This window comes from Mustela erminea, chromosome 17, assembly GCF_009829155.1.
Source record: "Mustela erminea isolate mMusErm1 chromosome 17, mMusErm1.Pri, whole genome shotgun sequence".
Taxonomy (NCBI): Eukaryota; Metazoa; Chordata; class Mammalia; order Carnivora; family Mustelidae; genus Mustela; species Mustela erminea.
This window is the reverse complement of record NC_045630.1, coordinates 39,080,501-39,088,775: the sequence shown is the minus strand read 5'-3', so window position 1 is coordinate 39,088,775 and position 8,275 is coordinate 39,080,501.

The window sequence follows — 8,275 nt, the reverse complement described above, 5'->3', positions numbered from 1 at the left end:
GGAAACTGTAATAGATTTGCAGAGCATTAAAATCAAAAGGAACATTGGGAGATCATCCCAGTGAGATAATTTGTTTTTAGGATGAGGAAACTGTTAAAGAAGTCAAGGCTAAGTTAAATGGTAAACCTGAAGCCACTCTGGTATTTGGGGAGAGACAAACAAACAAACCATCTCCTTTGTGAATTGTGGAAAGATAACTGGGAGCCATAATTATGTAGAGTATGTGCCTCGGTTACTCTTATCTCACATCCCAAAGAGAAAACAACACACCTTTATGTTACTACCATTCTTTAAATCCTAGAGGAGCAAAAATCCTTTTTTTTTTTTAAATTCCTCTCATTTTCCAGCCAGACCCATTGATGTATGTCTGATTTTAAAAGAAACTATCTTAGATTTCTGAATGGCAGACAAACTAAAGGGAAAATATGAGAAAAAAAAAAAACAAGCAGAACAATTTTTAATAATCATTTTAGTCTCTGAAAATACTGTCTTTGGACTTGTACAGTCCACAGCCTGTGTAGCCATATGTGGCATTCCTGTCTAAGCTTCCAACAACGATAAAATGTTTATGAAAAAGCACAATGCAAAATTACCCCTTCCAGATGATCACAATGTTTTGAAAACATAACATTCCTGTATGGTTTGTCCAGCAGAGACTCATTCCCAGTCTTACTTCTCTGAGTCTCTTAACTCACCATATTCGAGGAAACAATCCCATCACACCATTAGTTTATAGTGAGTCCATCTGGAATTAAAACTGATCACATTTCTTTCACATTCACTGCTGCTTAGCTGTGTTCAGTCTTCCCATTTCTTTCTCCTCAGACTCCCCCCAAACTCCCAGAGTCCAAGAGTTTTCAGACCGTGTTTTACCAAAACTATGTTTGCCAAAACACAGATGCTCTGGGGAGAGGTGGCAAGGAATAGAAAGGGAGTTCCCCATTCTTCCACTCCCACGTCAACCAGAACAGATTTTATCTTGTATACAGGGATTCTGGTAAGATTCTATTTGATGGAAGTATTATATGGTAAAATAAATTTAAACATAACCACCATAGTTTGTAATTGTGCAGGACGATTTTAGGACCTACATGTGGCTTTTTATCTTCTTTCTATTACATTTTATCTCTTGGGTTAAAACCAACCTTCCAATCTCTAAGGATCTTTTCAATTCTGATTTTCCCATGGACTGTACTTTCTGTCCCTCCCAGCTTTGTGCCATCTGCAAGTGTGATTAGCTTGACAGCTCTGTCCTCAAACTAATTCAGTAATATAAATGTTAAAAAGAACAGTCTTTGAAAAAGCCCCTAGCCACCTCCCTTGGGGTATATTAATTCATTAATTGGTACTCTCTGGGACTGGATTTTTTAAATCAGTTATCAATCTGCATGGCTATATATAATGGCTCTCCCACCTTGAGCCCAAATTGAGATTCAAATATGTTGAATCATGTCTGGCAAAAGGGACAGGGCTAAGAAGAGTAGATTTGCAGGAGTTAGTTGTCTAAGGACTTCTGTTTGGGGCTGAAGGGGGAAGGAGGATTGTGTCCAGATGCCTGGGAGTAAAGGGGGAGGGGGTTAATATGAAAATGGTATTCCCCCCCCCCACAGTCCTGTGTCCTGGTATCAAGGTCAGGCCAGAAGAGGCCACAGGCAGAAATGGAGGGAAAGACTGTACAAGGGGGTTCCTATAGCACTAGTCAGGTCCCAAGTGACAAGTGCACCAGTGAGTGGGGAGGAAGACATTCTCCTCCTTTGGAAACATTCAGGAAATAGCGCCTTTGACACAAATGTCCTGTTCTCATGGTGGGTACGCTTGCACGGCTTTATAAACAGAAGACACCCAAGGAAACCAGAACAGAAGGGGAGAACATTAGTGCACCTCCTATTGTGTACCCGACAGACTGATAAATTAATATGTCTAAAAACATCCCCTGGGGACTCCCAGATGTTTCTAGAAGGGGGTGTTAAGAGACCAGTAGAAGTCCTTTAGAAACACAATGTGGGTAAACATTGAGATTTGGATGTTTGAAGTTAATGTGATGTCTCCATAGCCCCAGACTGACAAGGCCTGGGAAGATGCAGAAATATACATTTCATTATTCAGTACACATTTCACCCCAAAGCATATTAATATTTTACTGAACCCCAAACGCATCCTTCCAATGTCCACCTTAGTTTTTGCTACATTCTAAAAGATTCCTGACAGCTGTTGAGGTGAGTTCTGTGGGAGGAAACACCTCTATACAGTTGCTATTTTCTTCCTTCTTGTTTAAGTTCCTGCCTTTCAGAGCTACTACACCCCTTACCAATCTACAGAAATGTCCCCATCACAGAAGTTATGGAACAAAGGTTGGTGGAATCCTAACAAAGGTTGGTGATGAACGTTATCGAAGAAAGTATCTAAGCCTGTGTTTTCTTCCCAAATTCACATGATCACTTGACAATAATTATGAAATAACAGATTTCAGACCTCTTGCATGGAGTGAGGGTGGGATCAAACCTTCCCCTCCTTTTTTAGCAAGCTCTTCAGGTGAGCCTTACGATCAGGTAAGTTTAGAAACAGAGTGGCCTTTCTTTCTTACAGCTGTTGAAACTAATACCAGCTCTGTTCAAGTGATTCATTCAGGGTCACATATTCACTTAACATTTCCCTCCTTCCAACTGCCACAGAGAATCACTTTTGTACCTCTCCACACTTAACAAAATCTGTAACAGGATCTCAGGACTGGAGCCAAAATTGTGGTTTTCGAATCCCCCAGATCCCATGGCAAGGCTCAGGGTTGTTGTGTCTGAAGAGGTTGGAGACAATGACAGAACTACAACCTCCCATATACTTCTTCTTACCACCCAAACAAGCCTTGTTCTTACTTGTTTTATATACTCAGTTCTGTGAAAAACCTTAACAAGAAAGCTTTTGATGCCTAAAAGAATCTGAGGGTAACTGATCTAAAATATTCCCATCTGCAAACTTGATCATACTTTTTTTTTTTTTTTAGAAAACACAGAAATTGATCATACTTTTAAAAATTTCACCTACCACCTTGAGGCACGTGGGTGGCTCAACTGATTGAGTGTCTGACTCTTGGTTTCAACTCAGGTAGTGATCTCAGGATGGTGGGGTCAGCCCCTAGGGGGTTTTGTGCTCTGTGCGGAGTCTGCTGGAATTATCTCCCTTTCCCTCTCCCTTCCCTCCTGCTCCTCCCCCTACCACTCCCCCTGTTCTCTGGCTCTCTCTATTTCTCTCTCTTTTAAATAAATAAATAAAATCTTTAAAAAAAAAAAAGTTCATCTATCTAAAAAAAAAAAAGAAGAAATGCTTCAGAGCCTCTTATTTCAATGTTCATTAGCCTTTGTTGCTGATAACACCTACATATATTTATCTAAAGTTCACATTTACTTTATTAATGGAAAAGTAACCAATAGTATACTGATCACTACTTAATCTCAAAAAGTTCATGCTTAATAAGGACTATTAGCATGGATCTGGTAGAGGAAATTAATTTGTTTTCTATTGTGAAGAATACCAAAACCAACAGCCATCCTCGGAAAATAATAGGACCTATAAACACCAGAGAGCTGTGGCTTCTGGGAGAGGAAACAACATGCCACCGTCTTTACCATGGGGATTCTCAACCAGAATGAGGGAGCTGGTGGAGGCTAGGTTGCGAATACTGCAAAGGTTTGATGCCAAACCTGGATGTATGTGTAAAATCTGTTTTTGCTCTGCATCTATATATTGATAAGATGATGCTGGTGCTTAGAGGTTTGTGAAGCCAGGTACACTTGGTACCGGCAAGAGGAGAAAACGTAGCTTAACACTCATATGGCACCAAAAAAAAAAAAAAAAATGCAGAATTTCCCTCAAGAATGTATAAGAAAGTCTGGTCAGGACAGTACACAATCCAAGACTCAGGCTAGAAGGATAGTCAAGTAAAGGGCGCAACAACTAAATGACTTTGTCTCAGTGTAAGGCGTTATGATTCAGTAGTGTGATTGTGTTGTCATCATTAGTGATTAGTGCTCTTTGGGTTTTTTAATTCTTTTCAAGTGCACCTTCAAAAAGTAGGAGTGGTAAGTGCTCTTAATAAAATGGAAAGAACTTCTGTAGTAACATAACCAAATGGCTTAGGGCAAGGAGATCCTGTGCTTCCCAATCACGGCCCCAGGACTGATCCCTTGAGTGCTCTCCGTTTCAGAAATGTATAATGATGATAGGTTGTTTGTTGTATGCTCCGCTATATGCCATACTATATGCTCATCATTCTGGAGAGGTCAACTCCAAGAAACACTTATTGATCTTAAAGAAGGAAAGTAAGACTTGAGCAACACCTGCTAGACCCACAGCTGTAACCCTTCCCCTGAATTCCATCATCTAGAATTAACAGTGCTGTTAGTAATTCATAGTTAAAGCTGCTTTGTCCTCTAGTGTTCAGGTCAAAATGACTTCATAAACCTATTCTATCCACTATCTGTACATCACAACTCAATTTTTAAAAACGCTTACCAAACAATTGCTATTTTCCTAGCACCTTTAGAAAGACAATGGAAATATAAGACATCATCCCTTTTCTGAAGAAAAGTATAATATCTGAGGGAGACATAAAAAATAAGTAGACATGCAATGTGTATATATTGAAGACCTAATATTACTCATGTCAAATGTATGAGACATACAGTGAGTTATACAGTGGTCAGAAAGGAAGACATCAATCACCACAAATGTTGGTGGGAATGCAAACTGGTGCAGCCACTATGAAAAAAAGTATGGAGATTTTTCAAAAAGTTAAAAATAGAATTACCCTATGATCCAGTTGTCACACTATTGGGTATTTACCCGCAAAATACAAAAACACCAATACAAAGGGATACATGGACCTTTATGTTTATAGCAGCATTGTTTAAAATAGCCAAATTATGGAAGGAGCCCAAGTGAGTGTCCATCAATAGATGAATGGATAAAGATGTGGTACGTATAATGGAATATTATCCGGCCATAAAAAAGAATGAAATCTTGCCATTTGTAATGACATGGATGGAGCTAGAGAGTGTAATACTGAGTGAAAAACATCAGAGAAAGATGAATACCATATGATTTCATTCATATTTGAAATTTAAGAAACAGAACAAATGAGCAAAGGAAAAAAGAGAGAAAAACAAACCAAGAAACAAACTCTTAACTATAGAGAACAAATTGATGGTTACTAGAGGGGAGGAGGTGGAGGGCTCCGTGAAACACGTGATAGGGCTTAAGGAGGGCACTTGTGATGAGCACTGGGTGTTGTATAGAATTGAGTCACTAAATTGTACACCTAATGCTAATATAACACTGCATGTTAGCTATACCGGAATTAAAAAAATAAATAAAGATTTTATTTATTTCACAGAGAGAGTGAAAGAGCAGGAGCGTGGGGAGGGGCAGAAGGAGAGGGAGAAATAGACTCCCTGCTGAGCAGGGAGCCCAGATAGGGCTTGATCTCAGGACCCTGAGATCATGACCCTAGCCAAAGGCAGACTCAACCAACTGAGCTACCCAGGGGCATCTGGAATTAAAATTTGTTAAATAAAATTTTTTTTAAAGTGCTAATGAAGACAATTTTCATGGAGATACAATTAGAATAATTTGAAGAAATGATAGTTTTGAGATTCAAAGCAGTTACCATTTATTAAGTGTTTCTCACATCCCAGGTACCACACTATGAGCTTTAACGAAATTATTATAATTTTGCAAAAAATACCAGACTGGAAAAGAACATAGGAAAAAGTTTTGTAGATGTTATGTGATGCTTTGGGGATACTAGATGATTTTATTTCTTCTAAAATGTTGATTTATTGGTGTTATATATGAAATAAATAATGAAGAAAAAAGAATTTGTAAGATTTAAGCAGATAAGAAGTCACAAAAAATATTTTATGACTGGAGAAGATATGGTATGCAAAACTGTGATGGTGAGAATACCCCCGCGATACTGACAATGAAGGATTAGTGTTGGGAAGGAGTGAGAAGTAAACTGAGAAAGTATGACAGTCATATTATGAAGAATCTTAACTGTTTCCGTGAGTTTATATTTAATCATATATACCATGAGATCCATTAAAATTCCTGAGGAAGAAGGTGTCACGGAAAGACGATATTTTGAAAGATGACCCTTGTCACATATGGTAAGGATTCTGAGTAGAAAGAAGCAAGAAGCAAAGGGACCCACAAAGCTGTAATGGTAGTATCAGAAAGGTGGACAAATCGGGGCTTGGACTAGAATCTCGGGGGCAGAGGTAGACTATGAACTCAGGTCTGCCTGTCCAAAAACTGATTCTGCTTCTTCTTACACCTGTCACATATGGCTGGAACCAGAAAGAATCTTGGAGACTGTCTATGCTTCACAACTCCTCAAACTCTTCCACCTAGGTATTCCTAAGAAACTGGGGTCTACCTGCAGACCATAATGTTCTTTGAAGTAGATTTTATGTTCCCAATTCAAATAACACTTATTTTCTCCTGTTGTGTATCTCTTTGGTTTTAATATGCAATTGACATTTTAAAATGTTTTCAAGTAAAACTAATGATAGGTATATTCTATTCCAGTTACATGTGGACTGTGAAAGCTCTCCTCCAGATCCTCCAAATAAATAACAAGGCTCTTTTTAAATCCCCACAGAGAGAGTTCACCATCTTCTAGGTTATATGATTTTACATTAGTAAGAAAGTGATTTCAATAATTCATTTAAATATAATCTTTTTAAAAATCCCCAGCCTGGGGCGCCTGTGTAGCTCAGTGGGTTAAAGCATCTGCCTTCGGCTCAGGTCATGATCCCAGGGTCCTGGGATCGAGCCCCGCATCAGGCTCTTTGCTCATCAGGGAGCCTACTTCCTCCTCTCTCTCTCTCTGCCTGCCTCTCTGCCTACTTGTGATCTCTGTCTGTCAAATCAATAAATAAAATCTTTAAAAAATAATAATAATAAAAATAAAAATAAAATCCCCAGCCATTAGAAATACTCTTAGGGCACAGAAATGAGGAAGCAAAACAATAATTGAAATATCTTATAACCTTCTACAGAGAATATCTTCTCCCATGCTAAGAAAACGTAGTTCCAGTGAGTATAGTGGTGGAGGGTATGGCAAAAAGAGGTAGATCAAGAGGGTTGACCAAAGACATGCCATAAAGAAAGGATTTGGTAACAGAATGGTATAAAATAATTTGTAAAGGAAAGTGCAATGGAAAAATCACTAACTCGATGATTCTCAGCCTGCATGACCCACCGGGAGAAGAGTCCTATCATTACCAGAAATGGAAAAAGTCCGGAAGGACATTTGGCCAAAGAGAAGAAAATGTGTTCAATTTTCTTTATGCTGGGCTGCAACGAACAGAACAGTCAGGTGGAAATAACCGAAGAAGTATATTTAGAGTCATCACTAAAAAGTTGAACCTTGAAGAAAGAATGCAGTTTTGAGAGAAACAAGCAGAGGGGAGAGGCGGTGCTGGCCTGTGATGGGCTCACTCTGAGTCAGCAGAGCCGCGAGAGAAGCAGCAGGTGCGCTGCCTGTGGCAAGTGCCAATCAGGGACATCGTTTCAAGGACATGCAAGTAATAAGGGGTGTAAAAATCTGGCAGGAAAGCAAATGTGAATAAAGACAAGGAAAATGCCATGATTTGGGTAAGAAAAAGATCATTGCTAACTTGAAGGAAAAGGGTTTCAATAGTGTCATGGGAATAGAACTGAGATGAAAGAGAATTTCAGAGGAATGAGGGTGAGCAACTGATGAGCTAGGGAGAAGCTGTGAACATTTATAGAAAATTCCATTAAGGGGGCACCTGGGTGGCTCAGTGGGTTAAGCTTCTGCCTCCGGCTCAGATCATGATCTCAGGTCATGATCTCAGGGTCCAGAGATCAAGCCGTGAATTGGGCTCTCTGCTCAGCAGGAAGCCTGCTTCCCCCTCTCCCTCTGCCTGCCTTTCTGCCTACTTGTGATCTCTCTCTCTGTCAAATAAATAAATAAAATCTTTTAAAAAAGAGAAAGAAAGAAAGAAAGAGAAAGAAAGAAAGAAAATTCCATTAATTAAAAGCGGTCAGTGTTCTGTAACCTTTGTAATGTTTCTCCGCGGAATATAAATTTCACTAACAATGCAGCAGTGATAGATAAAAGGTTTTAGCAGTGGCCATATTGCTGCAATGATACATTTTAGCAATTGTTTTTTTCTTTAATAAATAAATAAATAAATAATATAAAAGCAAATCTGCCGAGCTTTAAACTGAAACTCTTTTGAGGTCCATACTT